Genomic DNA, 24,156 nt, shown 5'->3' with positions numbered 1-24,156 from the left:
GTTTACAATATTATTATAGGAGGAAATTCAAAATCTTACAGCTGTTTCTGAAATATCCCTGAGTATGGGATATTCCGTCATCAGAGACAAATATGAAAAATAAGAATGGTATATATTAATAAGATAAGACCATAGAGGAAGGGAGTAAAAGAATAAGGAGATGCAAAGAAATAAGAAAAACAAAGCACAAAAGTTCATAGGATATATTATTACAGGATTGCACCTAATGGCTCATGCTCTGATTGCTATAACTTTGGGAAGTTGATCTATGAACTTTTATGCTTCTTTTTTCTTCTTTTGTTCTTTTACTCCCTTCTTCTATATCGTCATCTTATTAATATATACCATTCTCATTTTCCCTATTTGTCTCTGATGACAGAATATCCCATACTCGGGGCTATCCCAGAAACAGACATAAGATTTTGAATTTCTTCCTATAATAATATTGTATATGACTTGAGATGTTTGCCTTGCCTTAATGTTTGCTGTCCTGTTTAACAATTACATATCCACTGCATCAGAAATCTGCAATGCTTCCATAACTACCATCTTAGCTATGACCTTGGACCCCCAGTAATCCATTACACCACTTACCTAGTTAGTGTACATAATCGTTTAGATCACTTGTGTGAACTAAACCCCATACTTTGTGTGTACATACATACATACATACATACATATATATAAAATATATTAAATAAAATGAGACAACAAAGCCAAGGCTGTGTGGAATTTATAGGACATAAATAGAAAGGTAGTCTTACAGCTGTTTCTGAGATATTGGGATATCCCTTCATCACAGACGATATGAGAGAGTTAACTAGAGGGAAATAGTAGAGTTCAATATAAGGAGTTATTTTGGAAAAGGATGGGTGTAAGAAGTATAAAAGGAAATAAGAGAATAAAAATAACAATAAAAATATATGTAGGATATTACAGTTGCAGTTTCATCATCCAAGGAAAATGCTGTGTAAAATGGGTAAAAATGCTTCTTGTCCATGGTATGTAGATTCTGATAGGAGTTCATATTTTGTTATTACAAATGGATAGTGTGGAGACATAAATATATATATTAGAAGGTTTGGAGATGATGTACAGGTATTATATATTAGAAGAAATAAGGTACTCAGAAATCTGGATGGTTTTATATTTATAGATTTTTATTAATAAAAATCTGGAAATATTTCTGGAAATATTCCAGATTTCTGAGTACCTTATTTCTTCTAATATATAATACCTGTACATCATCTCCAAACCTTCTAATATATATATATATATATATACACATACACCAGAATCAATGCAACTGACTCATGCTCCTTTCCAAAGTCACTTTATGTTATTGCAAGATTTTCATTTTTACCATTCTTTTTTTATCTTTTACTTGTTTCAGTCATTTGACTGTGGCCATGCTGGGGCACCACCTTGAAGGGTCTTTAATCAAATGAACCGACTTCAGTCCTTATTATATTTTATTTATTTTTTGAAGCCTGGTACTTATTCTGTCAGAGTCTTTTGCTGAACCACTAAGTTATCGGAATGTAAACAGACCAACACCAGTTGTCAGGCAGCGGTGAAGAACAAAAATATACACACACACATGTATATAGATGATAGGCTTCTTTCAGTTTCCATCTTCCAAATCCACTACCAAGGCTTTGGTTGGCCTGAGGCTATAGCAGAAGACACTTGCCCAAGGTGCCACACAGTGAGACTGAACCCAGAACCATGTGGTTGAGAAGCAAGCTTCTTACCACACAGCCATACCTGTGCCTCTTTTTCCCTTCTAATTTCCCAGTGGCAAGGTAAACTTCTACATGTTCTGTTTGTGCCTTTCTAAAACTGCAGCTTAGATCAGTAGCAATGCTATTTAATGGTCCAGAGTTTTACAATTCTTTAACTAAAAGTCCAACAATTTATCCACTAATTCAGTATGTCTCCCCATGTTAAAGGTTATTAACAAATAACAGGAGAGCAAACTATACAATACTCTGGTGCTTCTTCCATACACAGACTTAATATTAAGCATCTGATTGGAATCATGACTGGGCAAGATTATATATGTAAATAGAAATTGCTTGCGTTATCCTTGTGTTTGCTATGAATTCTCTTGTCATCTTCTCTCTTCTGATTATTCAGGTGGTAATACTTTCCACTTCTGTGTTGGCATTTTTAATAATGACATTATTAATTTAGTTGGTGTGTGTGTATGAGAGAGAGAGAGGGGGAGGGAGAGAAAAGTTAGTAAGAAGTGAATATTTCATTCCCTACAGCCATTTTCATTTGCTGAAATCATTTTGAGAAGCATCATGGGAAAGGAATGTTTTTTTTTTCTTTTTCAGTTATTGAGACCAGATTAAATTGGTTTTGTTTTCTACTTTCTTTCTATGAGTTTTCAAAAACTTTCTCTTAAGACTTTATTAATTTGTTGATTCCTTCTTCATTCTTATTTATTCATAGATGAAAGAATTCAGTTAATCATCTAACTTTGTTTTTATAGACTTTTTATTGATATCTTTTCTTACTCCTATCTTCGTTAACTTATTTTTGTTTTCTTTGTGTGCATTTTTTTACTAAGCAGTGGTCCACTAGTTTTGAAGCAGATAAAAACTAGGATACTTTAACAGGTACCATGTGAATTATTAATGCATTCCAAATGAAAAAAAAGCACTTTGAGGTGGAAGAAGTATAGATTAATCATATAAGATTTGGAAAAGTAAGATTAATTTTTAACCACTTGCACTCCTCAAAAGATATAATGCAGAACCAAGATATGTAGTTTTATCCTCTTAACCCAACAGTGGATACCATTTTGCTTTCTGTGCAACAGCTTTGTCATGCATTGTATTCAATCTAGCGCCTCTCCACACCATTCAACTCATGTACAAAATATATTAATATAGATATGGTTCCATATTCAGTCCCATTGAGCAACATCTTGGAGAAAATATCTTCTAATATAGCCTCAGATCAGCTAATGTCTTGTGAGTGGATTTGTTAGACAGAAACTGAAAGAAGCCTCTGTATGTGTGTGTGTGTGTGTGTGTTTGTCTCCACCACTACTTGATAACTGAGACTGAGAGAATAAGTACCATGCTTAAAAGAAAAGTACTAGGGTTAATTTCTTTGACAAAAATTCTTCAAGGAGGTACTTCTTCTTGAGATTGGAAGATATATTTAGCATTTTTATTTAATATATTTGTTTAATACAAAAATGGCATAAGTGTTATTAAATCATTGGAATTAGTCAATCATAGGTTTTTATTTACAACCACATACAGGGTCTTGAGTTTGGTCATATTGTGCAGCACCTTGAGTAAGTGTCTTCTACTACAGCAAGTGCTATGCAAGTGAAGTTGGTAACTTCACAGTTGAAAACTAGGAAGCCTATCATGAAGGTTGATAGTCCATGCTTGTAGTTGCTTGACAAAAAGTGTTATGATGCTTACATTCCTTTTTGACATTTCAATTTGCTGTTCTGTGCTTTTGAAGACTTATGAAGTAAAAAAGATATGATACTTGAAAAAGAGCTAAGGGTTGGTGATCTGTCCAGAAAATCCTGCCACAAATCCATATCCAACCCATGCCAGCATGGGAAAATGGAATGTAAATGATTGAAGGAAATCACAACTTTCTCTTATTTTTTATTAATTTCATGAATGAAAATGTTTGTACATCATTCCAAAATGACAGATGTAACTCTGGGCAAATTATCTTAGTTCTGAAAAATGTTCACAGTGTATAATGATCGTCATAAATGTCAACACCATCTGGAAATTATGGAAGCTCATCAAATTTCATTTCCAATAATGAATTTGTTTTGAAGTCAATAAGTCCCATTTATATGTTACTAGGCATTTTCTTGATTTTTTTCTTCTTATTCACTAATTTATAAATGTGAGAATGCAGTCTTCTTCTTTAGTTATATCATGAAAGCAATTTCGAATGATTCTTTCAATAACCCAATTTCCCCTTGTGCTTTGGTAAATTACCATTATGCTCAACACATCCATGTTGTTCTTAACATCCTGTTGAAATTTTTCGAAGTCAAAAGCCCAATCCAGTAATGATTCTGTTACAATACAGAAATGAATGACAAAAGAAGGGATTAGAGTTTTTTTTTTTTTTCCTCTTACATTAAAGAAATCCTCACTTCCTTTGAAATGAATGTAAATATGATTCAAACAATGTCTATGCAGTACCATATCATATAGGAAAGTGCAGAAACTGTTTCAAATCTTTTGAGGGAAACACTGTTCTTACTCTGCAGTTCAAATTTAGATGACTGATTACATCAATTGAAAATGTTAGTGTTTTTCATCTAGAAACTCATATGCAATCTTTTTACATTTTCCAAAATCTTCTCAGAGCCTGTTCTAGAAAGCCAGTGTACTTGTGAGAGCAGCTGAAGCTATATACTGGGGAACTGGTGAGTTAGCAAATTCAGTAATGAATTCAGCATGTATGTTGATGTTCATGTTTGCTTGGCTCTCAGAACCATCTTAATTATCATACTTCCCCAGGCCATAACAGGAGAGTTCAAGACAGGCTGTCTGTTGGAACTCCTACATACAGGTGACCTTATCCATATAGCTAAAGTGTATCCCTGATGTGAATGGAATTTAATAGAAGTTAAAATAGTGAATTCTACTGCCATCTTTAGAAGTTGGGAAGATGCATGCTTGATATGCAGAAAAGATGTAAGCAGGATTTCTGTACTGTGTACTCACTGAAAATTATAGGAGCACAAGAAGTGGTGAGAAATGATCTTCAGATGTTGGGCCTCACAGAAGGGATAGCAAGGGACTGAGACTTCTGGCAGTTTGCTGTGCTTAAGAAGACACATCTAGCTAAGTAAATACATGGTCATCCTTGCATGCAGGCATGTCCCCTGCATCCCTCTTCAGCTGAGCATTCCTAATCTTGCAGGCTTTACGTGCCAGTATCATGTAAAAAGCACCCATGTCGGTGCTGTCTAAAACACCCAGTACACTGTGTGAAGTGGTTGATGTTGGGAAGATCATCCAGCTATAGAAACCATGTCAAAACAGATATGAGGCCTGGGCAGCTCTCCAGCTAACCATCTTCAATTAGACCATCCAACCCATGCCAGCATAGAAAACAGACATTAAATGATGATGATGACAAGAGATGCAGTGAGATTGCGTATAGGACTGTTTATGTAGCTGAGGCATATGATTAGTTAGCAGTATGAACATCAATGAAATGAATTTTATCAAATTCCAGAAAACCTTTAAAATTATTTGACAGTGTCTGTTATCTATGTAACCTAATCAAAGTATTGTAGTCAGGGTAAGATCAGGATGGAAAAAATTCAGGAATTTGTTAACTGTACATGGAACAAGGGTGTTATTACCTTTGGTTGAAGAGCAGAATGTACAATGCTTGTCCTCAAAGTGTGATATTGCATAGTGGCAAAATATGAACATAGATTATACAAGATTTGCAAAACTAGAAAGGAATTAAGCAAGTATGCCCTGCTGGATGTGCAATGTTAGAATGCATGAACGATGAAGCACAAATGAACAAAGAAAAACTGGGTAATAAAAGGAAATGACTGAGTGAAGAGAGAAAACCATGCTGTTATGAACATGTGCTGCTCATGAAGGATAACTGATGAGTTAAAGAAGTAATAGGAAATTCATTTGGAAGCAACCTAGAGAAGAGGAGGATTTAGGAAAAAGTGAGGGAAGCTAATCTCTTGATATTGATCTTCACAAATGAATTGATAAATGAGTGGCAAAGCATCATTCTGGAGCAATTCCATCCAAACCATGAAAGCATAGCAACAATTGAAAGAAGATGGTGATGATGATTTTAAAGATGTTTAGTATTTAGTTACAGCCCCGAATGTTTGGTTTTAAATCAGATTAAGGTCAACTTCACCTTTTAACCTTCCAGTTGAAAACTGGGGTTGAAATAACTGTTTCCCTCTGCTCAAGTTTCTGGCCTTGTGTCTGTGTTAGAATTTATTATTATAATTATTAGTAAGGCAAAGAACTGACAAAATTGTTAGCATCCTGGACAAAATACTTAGCAGTATTGCAGTCGTCTTCACATTCAGAGCTCAAATGCAGTTGAGGTTGATGTTGACTTTTACCTCTTTCAAGGTCAATAAAACAAGTATCACATGAGCACTGGGGTCAATGTAATTGACTTGTCTCTTCCCCCAAAAAATGTCAGGCCTTGTGCCTATAGTAGAAAGGGTTATTATTATTATATTATTATTATTATTATTATTATTATTCAGTAGTTTTATTTTTATAGCGTGCTTTCACTTCACTACCGAGCGCAGCTCTGTGTGCCTTGGGTATGTGCTGTGATTTGTTGTGATGCTCTGATGGTTATTGTATGGAAAGTGTTCTGCGTAGAATGTGTGCAATTTTCTGTATGTTATATGTATTTGTAAGTCCTGGTGTTTTTGTTATATATTTGTCTGAATATTTTTTTAATTATTATTATTATTATTATTATTATGGCAGTGAGCTGGCAGAATCATTAGCACACCAGGGGAAAAGCTTAGTGGTATTTCATCTGCCCCTACATTCTAAGTTCAAATTCTGCCAAGGTCAACTTTGCCTTTCATCCTTTTGGGGGTCAATAATAATTTAATTAAGTACCAGTGAAACACCAGGGTCAATGTAATTGACTAGTTCCCTGCCCCCAAATTTCAGGCCTTGTGCCTCTAGTAGAAAGGATTATTATTATTATTATTATTATTATTATTTATTATTATTATTATTATTATTATTATTGTTTTTATTAAGAGGCAGTGGGCAAAATGCTTGGCAGCATTTCATCTGTGTTTATATTCTGAGTTCAAATTCTGCCGAGATTGACTTCGCTTTTCATCATTTCAGTGGATGGGTTCAATGTGATCAACTTATGCCCTCCCCCCGAAATGGTTGGCTTTGTGCCAAAATTGAAAGCCATTATTATTATTTGAACTCAGAGCGTGAAGATAGGCAAAATGCTATTGAGCATTTCATCCAGTGTGCTAACGATTCAGCCAGCTTACCTCCTCAGAATTCAATAATATTAAGATGATGACATCATTGTCAAGATCACGTTTTCTTCACACTAGCCTCCATTATCATCATTGTGGTGGTGTTACTGGTTTCAAAATAAATTTGATGTAATGTATTTTCATGACAACTGTATTACAGTTCTACAGTTGTTATTTTTTCTTCCTGTTGTTATTTAGCCACAGGTTATTAGCACTCATTGAGCAGACCTGTGATCCATGGCATTCCAATTGTGACCATCTGATCATTTGTTTCATCTCTAGTGTAATAGCCAGTGTGTCTTTTCCTTTTTGTTTAGGATGTCGAGGTGTGACTTAAAGGGAGTTAGGTTGCTATTTCTAGCAGGGGAATACTCATTGAGGATGCTCCCCTCAGCTCATTTTTGCTGCTAATATTGTTTAGATTATTGTTGGAAGGCTTACTGTTCGACCAATACAGTCTATCTATATGACCAATACTCACTCACTCTCCATCTCACCCTTCCACCCAAATATCCCTCTGTTTTCTTTACTTCTTCCTCTGAAAGATATAAAAAAATTTTTTTCCTTTTTTTTTATTTTTGAATATTTTTTCCTCATCCTCTTTTCTCTCACTTCCACCACCAACACCATCACCACAACCATTGCATTCCTGTCATCTCATCCAGAGAACACTATTCTATTCTATTCTCAGCAGAAGCAATCAAAGACACTGCCACAGAGACAATGTCTGCACACTGCACATTCTCGAATTCGTGGATGGAATTGTTAATAGCCATAAATCTTGCTGTTACTGACATCTGCAAGTCGGTGTTGCCGACAAGTTATCGGCTTTCAGCTTCAACTCGGTCCATGTTATTAGCATCAGTACAGTTTGCATTGAGTAAAGCAGGCATTTGGCGGCAGCAGCATTTTGGTGGGTGGGGAAGTAGCGGGTGGATGGATGTAGCATTATGATGAGGGTTGTGAGGGAGAGCAGGGGTGGCATTGGTGTTGGTGGTGGCAAGAATGCTATTCATTTTGCTATATCACTGTATGAATGTATGAATATCTTGGAGATTTACCATTCTCTTCATTGCTTCCACTTGGCTTATTATTGTTTGTATATTGTCAAGTTATTTTTACATGGATTTTTGGCATTTGAAAATACATATATATCAACGCACGCACATACACACATATATATACAAACAATAATTTTGAGTGTTTTTTTTGGAGGGGGTTTAATTAATTTATTTATTTAAATTATTTTTTTAAGCGATATCTTGGGTATTGAGATATGGTTATGAGATTATCTATTGCACAATAGATTGTACGGTTCATTTATCGAGAAATTTCTTTCATTCGCTAACTTTTTGTTTGATAGCTTAATCTTCTTCATGCTTTATTTCGAGAGGGAGCAGCAAATGGTGATGATGGAAAGTTATGCATTGGGTAATCTATGAGAACAGCCAACCATGTGTGAAATATCTGTATTTATAACACTCTTTTTCTGTCATTACACACATATGTGCATATATATATATATGTACATATAAACACACACACATTTATACATACATATACAAGCACATACACACATGCATGCATTACTTCATTATCTTAGAAACTTGCTATCTTACACTTAATGGACAGCAGTGGCAGAGGGTGTTTGGTGGGGGGTTGGGTTGAGGTGGGGATTGGTGGTGGAGGACGTGTTGAAAATTCCTATCAACTATTGTTTAACAATTAGAAAAATTCCAACAGCATTGAACCTAGTATTGCAGAACAAAAGAATTACATTTTGTGCAATCAATGTTCTTAACCCACTGTCAGTGCCACCATCACCACCACCACCACCACTATTATTACTACTACCACCATCATCATCATGATTATTGTGATTATTATTATGATTATTGTTGTTGTTGTTGTTAGTAGTAGTAGTAGTAGTAGTAGTAGTAGTAGTAGTAGTATCAGGCTGAACAACAACAATTGCAGCAGTATCTGAATTGAAGTAAATCAAATAAATTATTGAAGTTACTTCCATTAATTCCATGCTAAGTTATTATTCCTAACATATATATATAAACTGGCCCAGTCACCTAGCAACAGAACCTTTATTGTTCCTTTAAACAAATATATCTCCTGCGCTGAGCCAACAAAGAAGTCTGTAGAAATTACAGCTAAATCTCCATCAAATCACAATCTTGCTGTCTTTTAAGTCAGCAAGGTTGTGATTACTTTTGATCCTTGGTCTCTTTGGCCAGACCTGACTCAGGGTTAAACAACAAAAGCTACACCCTTTATTCTTAAATCTTAGAATTATATTACCAAATATTTCACACTTTGGCAAAGGCTAGAAGTAACTGAGTTTGGACTTAGAAAATTTAATCAAATTCAATATACATAACTTAGTTTAGTATTTTGATCAGGAAGCTTCTGCATAGTCACTCAACTGTCTAGAAATAGCAGCTAAATTTCCCACATATTACATATTTCATATCTTCAATAAAGAAATGGCATATTGGATAGTGTAATTCAACATATAGGCACAGGTATGGCTGTATGGTTAGAAGCTTGCTTCCCAACCACATGGTTCCTGGTTCAGTCACACTTCAGGCACTTTGGGCAAATGCCTTCTACTATAGCCTTGGGTTAACCAAAGCTTTGTGGGTATATTTGGTTGGCAGAAACTGAAAGAAAGGCAGCGAGCTGGCAGAAACATTAGCACGCCAGGAGAAATGCTTAGCGATATTTCGTCTGCCATTACGTTCTGAGTTCAAATTCCGCCGAGATCGACTTTGCTGTCCATCCTTTCAGGGTCGATAAATTAAGTACCAGTTACACACTGGAGTCAGTGTAATCGACTTAATCCCTTTGTCTTTCCTTGTTTGTCCCCTCTATGTTTAGCACCATGTGGGCAATAAAGAAATAAGAAACTGAAAGAAACCCATCGTATATGTGTATGTGTGTGTATGTATATATATACACATATATATATATCTGTGTATATGCTTGTACCCCCACCACCACTTGACACACAGTGCTAGTGTGCTTACATCCCCATAACTTAGCAGTTCGACAAAAGAGACCAATAGAGTAAGTACCGGGGTTAAAAAAAGACTTTAGGGTCAATTTGTTTGACTAAAACCCCTCAAGGTGGTGTCCTAGCATGGCTACAGTCTAATGACTGTAAGAAGTAAATGATAAAAGATATCTCAAAATAACAGGTCTGCTTGATCAGGGTTGATCTGTGGGTTAAGCAACAACCACAAAAACATGTAGAGATTTAATGAGGTCTCATCAAGACTGTTGTTCTCCTATTGAGATCCATAATAGCAGATTGATAATCTAAGTCAGATACAATGATTGTAAGGTAGATCCTAAAACCAAGGTGTCATGTAAAAAGCATTGGTGTGGGTCTGATGCCATGTAAAAAGCACCTGGTACACTCTGTTAAGTGGTTGGCGTAAGGAAGGGCATCCAGCTGTAGAAACCAAGCCAAAACAGACTAAGGAACCTGGTGCAGCTCCTGGCTTTGGCAGTTTCTGTCAAGCTGTCCAACTCATACCAGCATGGAAAATGGTTGTTAAATGTTGATGTAATGATATAGGTACTCAACAGATTAATTATATACATTATTTACATTTTGACAGATAACACAATTTTGGCTGATATACCCTCCATCCTTCAACCTGGGTTCTCATTCCTAAAGTATTTTTTGATATTATTATCATCATCATCATCATCATTATTATTATTATTATTATTATTATTATTATTATTCAGGTCAGTGCCTGGAATCAAACTCAGAATCTTGGGGTTAGTAGCCCATGCTTTTAACCACTACGCCATATGCCTGTGGGCAATTATGGAGTGATTAGTTATATGACTACATGTATGAAGTATTGAACTCCAAGTTTGTTTGACCTGTAGAGGAGTAATACTCATCATTATCATTTTAACATCCATTTTTCCATACATGCATGGGTTGGATGGAGTTTATTGAAGCAAATTTTCTACAGCCAGATGCCCTTCCAATCACCAATCCTTACCTGCTTCCAAGCAAGATAATATTTCCCCATATTTTTTTTACAGAATATTGTTGTTGAATGGCTCTACTTGTGTGATGGTGATAATTACTTACAACTATCAGCTGATGTAAAGACAAGGAAGCACAAATGTACATGCACACACACACACACACACACACACACATGATGTTCTTCTTTCAGGTTCCATCTATCAAGTCCACTCACAAAGCTTTGGTTGGCCTGATGCTATTGAAGAGACCAGCTCAAAGTGCCACACAGTAGAACTGAGCCCAGAACCATGTGGTTAGGAAGCAAACACTTTACCATGCAACTATCTTAGTGCCTACTAAATATACTGAACTGTGCTTCAGTTTACTTTAGCTAAAGATCACCAAGCTTTTTAAATGACCATCCAGTCCTGTATGAGATCAGTGCCTTGTCTGTTAAACGACCAATTGTTTTTTTGGTTTGTGGAATTATTAACTGTAAAACTTATATACTTCATCATCATCATCATAATCCTTTAATGTGTTTTCCTTGCTGGCATTGGTTGGACAGTGTGACCAGAGTTGGCAAGCCAGAGAGCTGCACCAGGTTCCACTCTGATTTGGCATGGTTTCTATGGTTGGATGCCCTTCCTAATACCAACCACTTTACAATGTGTGCTCAGTGCTTTTTACATGGCAGTTGCATGGGTACCTTTTATGTAGTGCCAGCATGGGAGCCATCATATAGAACTAGTACAGATGCCCTTTACTTGATGCTGACACAGGTGATTTTTACATGATGCTGGCTCAGGGCTCTTGCAGACCAATCCTCTTCAGCAGGGGAAGCGGCATTAACACATCTGCTTTGGAAGACAGGTCTTCTTCAGTACAGCAGTGTGTCAGATATCTCAATCCTTTGTCATCTCTCCCATATGGTTTAGTGTCCTGAGATCACCCTTCAGTATCTCATCCCATGTCTTCCTGGTCACATGACCAAACCAGTGCAGTCTTCTCTCTTGCACACCGCATTTAATTCCTCTTATGTCTAACTTTTGTCACAACACACTAGCTCGCTGTCACATATGTACACTTATGTTTTGGAATTTGATTTCTTCAAGTCCGACTTGGAAAAAATTCTCCTACTATCACTGGTGAGCTAGGAAATATTTAAGGTAGCAAAATGAAGTGTCCTCAGAATTAGTTACTAACATGCCAATTGTCTGCTGAAATAGAGCTGGCCAACAAATAGTCAATAAACACATTACCAACTTTCCCTTCAAATAATCTTAAATATCAAAAAGAACTGTTGTAATATATCACAAAGTTGGTCATAAAAGTTAACTAAAAAATATCTATTCTCTTGCTAACTTCAGTGCAATAATTACCATCTCTTTATACAGGGTATGCATGGTATGTGCTTTTACATCTATTTTCATACTAAGGAAAACAGAGTTATGTTCAAGATTTAAATCAATGAAAATGTTGTGACTTGTTCAGAACCTTGAACAAACATTGTGCTAATTGTATAATTATATTATTTGTTCATGTGTGTGTGTGCATGTGTGTGTATGTGTACACATATATGCATGTAAATATAAAAGTGTGTGCGTGTCTGTGTATTGGCACACCCACAAACACACATGCATGCACATAAAAGGGGGTGTTGAAAAGTTTTGGGCTTTAAGGTTATCACAAAAGACCTGGTTTTTGGCCCAAACTTCTGAGTTCTTTTACAAGACTTAGAAAAACTGAAGTGTGTGAATCTGAGAAGTGGGTACTTTTAATAAAATCATACTTAAATATGATAGGCATAGGAGTGGCTATGTGGTAAGTAGCTTGCTTATGAACCACATGGTTCTGGGTTCAGTCCCACTGTGTGGCACCTTGGGTAAGTGTCTTCTACTATAGCCTCAGGCCAACCAAAGCCTTGTGAGTGAATTTGGTAGATAGAAACTGAAAGAAGCCCATCGTATATATGTATATATATGTTTGTGTGTCTGTATTTGTCCTCCCCAACTTCGCTTGACAATCAATGCTGGTGTGTTTATGTCCCCGTAACTTAGCGGTTCGGCAAAAGAGACGGATAGAATAAGTACTAGGCTTACAAAGAATAAGTTCTGGGATCGATTTGCTCGACTAAAGGTGGTGCTCCAGCATGGCCACAGTCAAATGACTGAAACAAGTGAAAGAGTAAATGATTTTCCTGTATTTTCTTTTACCCATAACCAGGAACTTTTCAGCACTCCCTTTAAGCCTCATAGATTGTGTGTTTGTATAGGCTTTCACAATGGCTCATGAAAACCATATTGTTATATTGGGTCATACTGCTTACTATTTAAGACAAAACATTTGCTATAAAATAAATACACTTCATCATACACTCTGACACACATGCACAAAGTAGAATATGAAATAAAAATAAAGTGTGTGGAAACAACTTCCAGAACATTGCCTACTACCATTAGTCTAGTGCCACTAGCCAAAAAACATTAGCAACACAACACATGTACTTCATCAAGCAGCAAATAATGTAGAGTAAGAGACTAAAATCCTGACATAACAAGTTGACAACCCAATTTAATTTCCTAGTTTCTACTGTTTCATGTAGTTTAGAAATGTTTATACATTTTAGGAAAGACCTGAGCACCACAACTATTATTTATTCTCTCCACACCTTAAGTCGGTTGGACTAATGTTTAAGGAAAATGCATGAGTGTCACAACTCAGATTTCTGCATCTGAAGTGGAAGTTAACAGCACTAAACAACACTAGCTGATGTATAATTCTGATTACACATATTCTGCCTGTCACTCTAGCATGAGATTAAAAGTTATTGATTGCATGATTAATTGACCTTATCAAGAATTAATAATGACTTTTTATTATTATTATTTTTGTGTTAGTGGCCACAATCTCTGTAATTTTTAGTAGAATCAAATGGGAACTTATGCCACCTTCCCCATATGTGTTAATTGTGAAAGTGAAGTGAAATTGTTCCAAGTGGGAATTGAAACAATGCTGTTGTCTCACTGCAATGCTCTCTACAAATACGTTAAGCTAGTTAAGGTACTCCTTGTTGCTCGGTTACCAAATATGTGTAAACAATTTTCTTTGTTTATTTGTGTGTTTTTTTTGTTTTTTTTTTTTGCTATACTACATGGCTTAACTTTCAGTAAGTTTTTTTATGCATTTCATTTTGTATGCAATTATATTTGTATACACACACACACACACACATTTATTTATTTATTTATTTATTTATTTATTTCAAACACTATAAAAATTAACAGTGGAAGTCATAGAGCATAATACCTGAATACTTAAAACAATAAACAAATTTAAATGTGAAACAAAGAATAAATTATTTCCTACATTCCATTGTATTTGAAATTGCAAATGAACCTTTTGAAAATGTGATTTTTAAATGAGAAAATTTAACAACTACTGTGTTCCAATGTTGAAGCTGTATGTAAAATCCTTTGTGTTTTTTTTTGTGTGAGAGAGAAAACAGAAAGAGAGAAAAATAAGAAAATACTATTTGATGTCATCGAATAACTTTTTCTGTATCTCATGCTGTCACTCTTCTACTACCACTCCATTGCAACTATCAATCAGTCTTTCAATATCTCTTTTCTTGAATCCTCCCTATTATACCCCAGGAGGGGCTTCTGACTTTGATGGGAGAGGGATTCTACATGCATTATTTTGAGCTGATTTTGGAGATGTATGAAAATTTTGGAAAAATTCATGTTGAGAAATGCTTCTAGACAAACATACTTTGTAGATTGTTGATTTTTAAATGTAGATACTGAAGTCTTTTGATAAATCTGTTCCCTACTGGTAAAGGAAACAGTCAATCAAATCAACTAGCATGAAGTAGAAATGCAAAATATTTTATTGATCCTCAGTGAAAGAAGGTCAAAGTTAACTTTGATCAGATTTTGACACAAAAATTGAATTTAATCTGTTGCTAAAATTATGTACACTGTAAACCACTTCCCTAAATATAAAAGTAGATCCTTCACAACCTGTCTGTCGGTTTGTTTGTCTCTTCTCTCTCTCTCTCTCTCTCTCTCTCTCTCTCTCTCTCTCTCTCTCTCTCTCTCTCTCTCTCTCCAAAGTCTATAAGATAGAAAGTGGATGAAGCTGTGCAAGGTCTTTTGCTTTTTTTACTTAACGTCATTTTACTTAAATATCATATAAACGGAACTTTTCATAACAAATATTCTGTTACAAGAGTCACTAGCTCATATTCTAGATCAGTAGTTCTCAGCCATTTTTACCTTTGATTCTTATTTTACTCATCTGGACCCTTATATCTATTTGAAGTCTAAAAAAATACCAGTTTTATTTTAAAAATCAAATATTAGGAATTGTATTAAAAAATTGAAATATTTTGTGTATTGTGGAAGTATAACCAATTTATTGCACATAAATTTTAGCAGCAAAATCTTATATGGACCCCCAAGGGTCATATAGACCCTGGTTGAGAACTACTGATTTAGATAATATCTACTGTTGTTATGTGTACCATTAGGTCTATCCCTTAAATATATTGCTGCTGAAGGGATAATTGTCTATTTCATCTTCATTTTCATTTTCCTGATAATATCCAGTATTGTTGCAGAGGTCAATTGGTTTGTCACTCTCGTATTCATATCCTATCTGAAAAGTTATATTCAAGAATCATTCATCATCAATTTGTCTAACATATTACTACAGTAATGCATTTAATAATGTTAGTGATAAATATTGTATTAACTTTTCCCAGCAGTTCTTTGTTAATAATATTCGTCTTGCTATCAGATTGGTTAACAATTTTTCAAGACAGTCCAGTTGGAGGCCAAATTGTTTTCTCTCAATGCCATTGTTTGATTATCAGCTTTCACATTTCTATGAGGAAAACAGATATATCAACAACGGTTTGTACAAATAAGAAGCAGAATATTTCATTTTTGTTTCTCAGAATTTCTGTGATGGATTGATTCTCCTTTGGAAGTCAACTTTCTCAAGATTAGTATTAAAGTTCTGAGGATGTAATCAAATACTGATGGCCATAAATGTTTACAAAAAGGAAAACAATAGTAGGAAGCAATTTCTATGAAGGTAAAACTGGGCATTGTGTTTAGCATGGAGTTGTGAGGTAAGACACAGTGAATGAAATGAGAGATGACAGTGGTCAATGAATTGAGCCTAATTTGAGAGTGTCCAGAGGAACAGTGGCTTTTGTAGTAGTGGTAGATCAGAGACAGACTTCAACAACCTAATGGTTATATTATATTGGTGAATGTATCTTTGTCAATCTGTCAACTAGATACACTTTGGACGCAGTTTAGGATGTTTGTGTGCACATTAACAGTATTATCCACTTACATATGAGTGGTACCCCAATGTGGGTGTTACTTGAGCAGCTATGTATTCCAATGCAGCTCTGACTTGCTTTCAAGCTAATAGCACACTCATTATTTACCAAGTGCCCTCACTTCATGCTGTGGAAGTGGGAACTGGACTTATCTATGTAGGCATAATGTCTTTCCCATCACAAACAAAATGCAAACTAGCCTTTCTGCATCAGCCATTGGCCTGACATCCAGCTCTACTAGCTGCAACTCCCCATTCTCTTGAGTTTATGTATTCATTCATTCATTCTCTCATCAATTTTGTTCATCAGGCCAGCTTCACCTGATGGAGAAAATTAATGAGAGATTGGTCAGTTTATCACTTTCATATTTCTCTGTGCCTTGCCATATTTTTATAAATATTGATATATATTATATGCAGCCTTTATATTGCTAATGTGTGTGTGTGTGTGATGTGGTGCAGAGATTTTGGATTGAAGTGGAGAAAGAGAGAAAGAAAGTGAGTGTGTGAGAGAAAGAGCGAGATTATAGTTTTCTTCATTTACACTACATCTTAATATTGAAAAATTTATTGAATATTCTAGCATGTTTACATTTTTGCAGCTATCTAGAAAGTCATTTATCACCCCAGTTAAAATTTTTTTTTTCTTTATAAGGAAGCTTGTTCGTTTATTTATGTCAAAGCATAATAATAATAATGAGGATTACCATAATAATAGTAATAATAATGATGATGATTACAATAACGATGATGATGGTGATTACAATAACAATGATTATTATTATTATTATTATTATTATTATTATTATATTATTATTATTAAGAGTAATGGTGATAAGAGAATCTTCAATAGATTTTTTTCCAAAGAGCATCTTTGAAATCTTTGCCTCTTATTCCCAAAGTTCATCTTAATTTTAGTCTCATCTGTGGTCAGCACATTAGCCTAATCACTTTCTGATAATCTTTTGTTTTCTTCTTACCCAATGTGTGTATGTGTGTACAATAAGGATATGTATGTATGTATGTATGTATGTGTGTATGTATGTATGTATGTATGTGTGTATGTATGTGTGTGTGTGTGTATGTATGTATGCATGCATGCATTTATGTATGTATGTGTGTATGTGCACACATATATTTGTAGCCATGTGTATTTATTTTGACATAAGTATTCATAGGCATGTGGGTGGATGTTTTATATGATTGTATGTATGTATGTCCATTGATATGTTTGTAGATGTGTCTGCATGTGTATGTTTGTGTGAATTAAAGTACATGTAGACAAGCATTTGTTGATATACATATGTATTTGCCTGTGTATATATATATATATATTCTTAAATGTGTCTATATTTGAATGTGTGGTTGTGTGTGTTTGTGCATATACAGATTTTTGTAAATGTATGTGTATTTGCACATTTTTGTAGATGTTTATATATGAGGATGTATATATATATGTGCATGTGCGTGTGTGTAGGGTGGGGTAATTGTGTGCATACATGCATTTGTAAATGTGTGTATATGTCTATGAATTAGCATGTATATGTATGCATCTTTATGTAATGTGTATGTGTAATCATGGTTCGTGTGTGTATGTGTATATAAGTATGGTGTATGTGTGTGTGTGTGTGTGTATGCATGCATTCATGTCTATAAGCGTTAAATTTATTTGGTGTTAGTATGTTTTACATTTTTGTTTTTCTTTAATGTCTTTTTTTTAACATATGGCAAAAAGAAATGGTTGTTCTTTCCAAGCTGGTGTCTTAAAGAGCAATCACTTCATGAAATCTCTCAGCTAAAGACATGCTCTTGTCCCTACCACTCGCTTGCTTTGTCTGTTTCTCACTTTCTCTCAATCTCTCTTCCTCCCTCTTTCATATCAGCATTAAATTAAGATGATTTACGACTCTCCTCCAGTTAGACAATAAGTATATAGAAATACTTGAGAGATTCAATAAAGTCATTAACACAACGTTGTTAATTGCTGGGTGGGTTGTTTTTTCTTTTTTTTTTTTTTGTTCTTTGCACAATAGTATCTAGTTCTTGCTCAGTATAATAGTAAAAGATTAATAGAACAAAACAGCAAATGCTAGACTTCTTTTCTGCAAACATTCTTTACAAAGGATATTATCTCTGATGTTTCCCTTGCAGAAAGTGTCCTCACCACCATCATCTTTCCAGGACAATGACATAGCATCACAGGGATATGCTGATGGCACAATGATTATTATTATTATTATTAGTAGTAGTAGTAGTAGTAGTAGTAGTAGTAGTAGTAGTAGTAGCAGTGTTGGTGGTGGCGATGGTGGTGGCAGCGGCGGTGACAGCAGCGGAATTGTTTGCATGGCAGACAAAATACTTAGTAGCATTTCGTCCATCTTTACATTCTGAGTTCAAATTCTGTCAAGGTTGACTTTACCTTTCATCCTTTTGGAGTTAATAAAATCAGTACCAGCTTCATACTGGGTCAATGTAATGTATTAGCCCTCTTCCCCAGGATTTCAGGCCTTGGGCCTATTCTAGAAAGGATTATCATCATCATCATCATCAATATTATTATTATTTTAGGGTGATGCACTAGCAGAATTGTCAAACAAAATGCTTTGTAGCATTTCTTCATGTTCTTTACATTCTAGGTTTAAATCTCACCCTGGTCAACTACTTTGCCTTTCATCCTTTCAAGGTTGGTAAAATAAAGTACCAATCAGTTACTACAGTTGATGGTCTTGATTCCTTTTCAACCCCTCAGAATCACTGGCCTACCTTTTAAATAAGAAAGCATTGTCATTGGGCTCTCACTACTCTCTTCCATTTGGGTAATGCAATCAGTGGATGTTCTATATTAGCTATATATAGAAATCTAGTAATGGGTTTCCATCTACTAAATCCACTCACAAGGCTTTGATCAGCCTGAGACTATAGCAGAAGACATTTACCCAAGGTGCCACGCAGTAAGACTGAACCCAGAACCACATAGGTGGGAAGCTTCTTACCACAGAGCTTTGCCTGCACCTTTCCAAATTATTTTTTCTTGGGATTCATATATGAATGGGATATTGTGTTATCAGTGAGCAGAAACAAGACAAATGATGAAAGAAGGTCTCATATGGTTACATTATATAAGTCCTCATCTAAAAAGTGGTGATAGATTCATCCTACACACAATAACAGCTGTTTGATATAACTCCACAAGATAGCAGTACTTGGACACTGCACTGGTGCATACAGAATGGTTTTGTCATTCTGCACACATCTTTGGTAGCACTGTCCGGCCAGAGAAGTTATCCATGGATTAGCATAATTTCTGTTTGGTTAAAATTATCTGCCACTGGACATTAAAAGATGAAAATGAGGGGCATTGTTTAACACTATTCTATGAAAGGTACTCAACTACAACAGTCTAAGTACCACTAATATAAATGAATTAGCTCTATGTATCATAGGTTTCCTTTGTTGTTATTGTTTAGTCCCTAACAGAATAGACCTGCGCTTCATCCAAGACCTTTCATCCCATCCTTCTCTTGAACATTGAATATCAAGGAATTCATTATCCATAGCATCCCTCTTTTTATCTAAGATGGTAGGGTATAATTTGTGGGAGATTTGACTTCTACTTCTAGGAAGTCATGCAATCCATATAAACTCCCTCATTGTCTCATGAACTATTAAATCTTCTTGTTTTCTCTTTTATGTTTCCATTTCTAAAAAAGAATTTCTCTTATCTATTTTATATTGTTCTTTTACTGGTTTCAGCCATTCAGTGATGGCCATGCTCGAGATGCATTCATATATCTCCAGCTTCTTACTGGTGGGGGAAGGGTTATTGCAAACAAATGTTTCACATAAGTAAAGGAGAGAGAAGAAAATTATATTTTTTAAATGCCTTTTAGTAAAAATTTTTAAAAAAAGGCATTTAAAAAAATGAAAAAAGTATTCGAAATATCCAGCAAATATCATTGAATCTTTTTTCTTTCTTTTTTTGTAGTGTTGATTACAAGGGTCAAAAAGCTATAGAGTTAAAAAGCCATTAGAGTCTAGTGTCAAAATTTAACACTCTGTTGACAGTGGAACCACTGGGAATATGAGAAAGGGAAAAGAACAAGAAATGTCTTAGCATTTTGAAGTAGATGGCAAGCAGCTCCACTTCAAGAAACGTAAAATATGATATGCAAGAACATCTGACATAGTGAACAATCAGTCAGTAATAAATTGCGTGTCAGTATTTAGATGAAATACATTCCAAGTAGAACAGCCCAGTGGCTTGAGGAAATTACTACAAGAGAATTAAAAATAATATCTTTTATTGACACAAACCTACAAATCTGTAAGGAAGAAGGGATATATATATATCAACTTTAGCACATGACTGATGCTTATTTGTCTTGGTTTCTTTCTTCCAGAAGTATAAAGAACCAAGTTATTTCATGCATGTTTTGAGCTTAAATCAGAGAGAGACAGGACTGTGGAAAAACAATTATCCTGATGATCTTCTGTTTTTGTCACACTACTACCAGTATGTATAATAAAGTGGATTGCATAGCTTGTTTTCCTTTGTTGAAATAGTAAATGCTGGTAAGCAATCGTAACAAGATAGTATAACAATTTTCTAATTAACAGATGGGTTTAATTTTTACATTCCCAAAGCTATAAAATCTGATAGAATCCATCATAATTACTACTAAAGAGGGCTAAGAATTGCATTTATGTGAATGAAGATGAATTGTAGAAGTTGAATTTTTTTTTCCTGTGTGCCTTGAGTAGAGTTCGTGTTTTGTAATTTGACAGCTATCAAGAATAATTGTACTTATATATATATATATATATATATTATATATATATATATATATATATATATATATATCACCCTTATCTCTTAATATATACCATACAATGGCTGTTTTATTTTTTCAAATTATGATAAGTGTTTATTATGTGAGCATGCTGCCAGAGATTTTTTTATAATAAGAGTAAGCTGAACATTATAATTTTCATATCTTTCTTGAAGTTATTAGCTGTGTAAATGAAGCTAAATTGTTTCAGACCAGAGTCAAATTGAAGTTATAGATGTATATTGTTGTGTATGTGCTATTTCTCTGAAATTCCAGTGCTTTTATCTGCTGTGCTAGTCTTAAGAATTACAGAATTGTAACACAGTGAATAAATTCCTCAGATAATTTGCCTGTTGTCAGACAATTCAGTTAATTACTTTACTTTTCTGTATTAAAAAAATTGGTTAATGGGTGGTAATCATTATTAAATCATGCTTCAGACAAGTAAGGTCTCTATTACTTTTATCCAAACCCATAGTAAAAGTTGAGTTTCCATAACAAACCAATGAAGCATTAGTAAATTTTCCTAAGTTTTTAACTGATTACCAATTCAAATGAGACTTATTTACAACTATGTAGAATGGAATATTGAGAGTTAAATAACTGGCCCATAGACAGACACTGTACAGTGCTAGTAACAAGACAGGAACAACCAACCATTTGGTTGTCACATATATGATTCTTCATAGGGAATAAGAATATTGCTTCATAGGGAATAAGAATATTGATACAAGGTCAGCATTTTGATGAGAGAGGTAACTCAATTACATTGACCCCAATGTTCAACTGATACATATTTTTTATAGGCCAAATTCAACATCTTATGAAGTTTCTTGGAAACTGTTTAAAAATGTGTTTGAAATATTAAAATCCTATATAAGAAATAAGTTGTCTGAGTTCAAACTTCAGGCTTACATGTTTATCTAAAAATTAGGCACTTAAAAAACCAACATTGGACATTGGTTGTCAAGCCATGGTAGGGAACAAACACAACACAAAAATACACACACAATCCTATATATATATATACATATATATGTGGCAACCCAGGTTCATATCCTGGTCATGACAGCACAGGAGATTTATAGGCATAGGCATGACTGTGTGGTAAGAAGCTTGCTTCCCAACCCCATGGTTCAGTCCCACTGTGTGGCACCTTAGCGAGTGTCTACTACTATCACCTCAGACCAGCCAAAGCCTTGTGAATGGATTTGGTAGATGGAAACTGAAAGAAGCTGGCACGCATGCTAGCAGCATGGAAGACAGACATTAAACAATGATGGTGATATATGTATGTATGTTTGTATATATATATATATAATGGATTCCTGCCTCCCAGGGGTGAAGAGTTACATTTGTGTTCCACTTTAGAGTTTGACGAGACGTCCATGGGGTGAAGCCCTTTGTGGATGCGAAACCATTGGTCACTCTATGACCGGACATAGATTTAACTACATATAAATATATATATATATATAATATATATATATATATATATATGTGTGTGTGTGTATGTATTTATGTGTGTATGTATTTATGTGTGTATGTATTTATGTGTGTCTTTGTGTCTGTGTTTCTCCTCCCACACTGCTTGACAACCAGTGTTGGTGTGTTTACGTCCCCTGAAACTTAGCAGTTCGGCAAAAGAGACTGATACAATAAGCACTAGGCTTTGAGAAAAAAAGTCCTGGAGTCAATTTGTTTGACTAAAACCCTTCAAGGTGGTGCTCCAGCATGCCTACAGTCAACTGACTGAAACAAGTAAAAGAATAAAAGTATTTATCATCATCATCATCATCGTTTAACATCCATTTTCCATACTGTTATGGGACAGTTTGACTGAAAACTGTCAGCCAGTAGGCTGCACCAGGCTCCAGTCTGATCTGGCAAGATTTCTAAAGCTAGATGCCTTTCCTAATGCCAACCACTCCGAGAGTGTAATGAGTGCTTTTTATGTGCCGCTGTCAAGAGAACCAGTTAGGCGACACTGGCATCGACCACATTCAGATGGTACTTTTTATGTGCCACTATATATATATATATATATATATATATATATATACATATATGACAGGCTTCTTTTAGTTTCTGTCTATCACACCCACTTACAAGGTTTTGATTGGCCTAGGGCTATAGTAAAAGACACTTACCCAAGGTTCCACACAGTGGGACTACATGACTGGAAAGCAAGCTTCTTAACCACACAGCCATGCTTGCTCCTATAAAGTATGGAAAATTCTTTTTCCAAAAATCTTGAAAATGGAAACATAACATACATACACGTGTGTGTATGTGTGTGTGTGAGCTTGTTATTTTATTGCATGTTACTTTGCTACTGATTTTCTGTTTTTGAAGTTTTAACAAAAATTAGAGTTGACACATTTAAACAATTGGACAAAATGTCTTGTGATTTCAGCAGCATTGTAAGGAATGTCTCATAGATCATTAAAATTCACAAGTTTTTTTGTAAACATTATACATTATATCTTTGCTCAGTTATTTTGTTTATGAAAATAAATAGACAGTTATATTTCTAGCTATTTATTTAAAAAATAATCTTTACAAAAGAGTTATTCTAAAAGAAAACACTTCAGAAATAGTAAATAACTCTTACTAATAATAGAGTACTCTCTCTCTCTCTTTCTCTCTCTCTTCCCCTCATTTTTCTTTTTTTTTTTCTTTTCTTTATACTAATGTTCAACTGTTCATTCCTTTTAGCTATTCTGGTTCTGTTTATTTATGTTAAAAGTAACTGATAATCACTAATTAGCTTACACCAACAACTCTGTACTGTTTCCAGCACTATTCAGCTGTCAGGGTGTTACTACAAATGGTATGAAGATTATTACCAAAACATTACCAATACCCAACCATTCCTTCAGACGAGTATCAACATGGTGAGTGGTGCACATCACTGCTGTAGGTGCCAGACATTCTGT

The 24,156-nt window shown here is 34.8% G+C and overlaps 1 protein-coding gene and 1 long non-coding RNA gene across 2 annotated transcripts in view; both read left to right on the top strand.

The window, feature by feature from the left end:
* The window catches only part of LOC115217359 (transmembrane protein 135-like), a 631,865-nt gene that overhangs the window by 285,919 nt on the left and 321,790 nt on the right, over positions 1-24,156 (top strand). The window lies entirely within an intron of this gene.
* On the top strand, positions 444-17,341 carry LOC118763156. Its single transcript, XR_004998916.1, has 3 exons — positions 444-597; positions 16,176-16,180; positions 17,331-17,341. It is a non-coding gene; the product is annotated as an uncharacterized LOC118763156 (long non-coding RNA).

This window comes from Octopus sinensis, linkage group LG1 (assembly GCF_006345805.1).
Source record: "Octopus sinensis linkage group LG1, ASM634580v1, whole genome shotgun sequence".
NCBI lineage: Eukaryota > Metazoa > Mollusca > Cephalopoda > Octopoda > Octopodidae > Octopus > Octopus sinensis.
This window is presented reverse-complemented; position numbering and strand designations above follow the sequence as displayed.